This window comes from Camelina sativa, chromosome 5 (genome assembly GCF_000633955.1).
Source record: "Camelina sativa cultivar DH55 chromosome 5, Cs, whole genome shotgun sequence".
Classification (NCBI taxonomy): domain Eukaryota; kingdom Viridiplantae; phylum Streptophyta; class Magnoliopsida; order Brassicales; family Brassicaceae; genus Camelina; species Camelina sativa.
The window spans coordinates 33,790,783-33,791,403 of NC_025689.1; the positions used below are offsets into that span (position 1 = coordinate 33,790,783).

General features: G+C 37.4%; 1 protein-coding gene across 1 annotated transcript in view; it reads left to right on the forward strand.

Moving 5' to 3' along the window:
* The window catches only part of LOC104788450 (RING-H2 finger protein ATL68), a 3,290-nt gene that overhangs the window by 806 nt on the left and 1,863 nt on the right, over positions 1 to 621 (forward strand). The gene's annotated exons all lie outside the window — the stretch shown is intronic.

Here is a 621-nt window from a genome sequence, read left to right on the forward strand (position 1 = left end):
TCAAATGCTATCTCAAACCCTCCCCCAAACTTAAATCACACAGTCCTCTGTGTGAAAGAAATTGGATGGAGGATTCAAGATCAAAAACAACAAAACACAATATGAAATGCAATGATATTTACAAGTGAAGGTGATGATGGTACCTTAGGGGTTGTGGAAGAAGTTGTCCACATCCATCTGCATGCTGTCATAGGAGTAGTTGGGGTCAGGCTGGTGGCTTGGAGAAGGATTGTGGGGCAGCTCGACGATGGAGATCGACCGCGACTCGGTCGAGTGCGTGTNACTCAACATACTTCAATTTAGACCAAATGCAATGCAAGAATTCAAGGCTTGGTTCAATCTTATGCTTCTAACTACTCAACTAGCATCAAAGTACTAATAACTTGGGCATTGATCCTAGTCTAGTGAATAAGCTAGCTAACAAGGAAATACTCATCATAGATCCCTAATGCAAATATTATACAATCCTAAATGAAACATGCTAAACAAGATTCTAATATGCAATGCAAACTACATGAACACTCTTTTTTTATGAATATTTTTTTTCAAAATTTTTCAAATTTTTATGGTTTTTCTATGCCTTAGATGCTTATGCAAGTGCTAACATGATGATGATAAAAA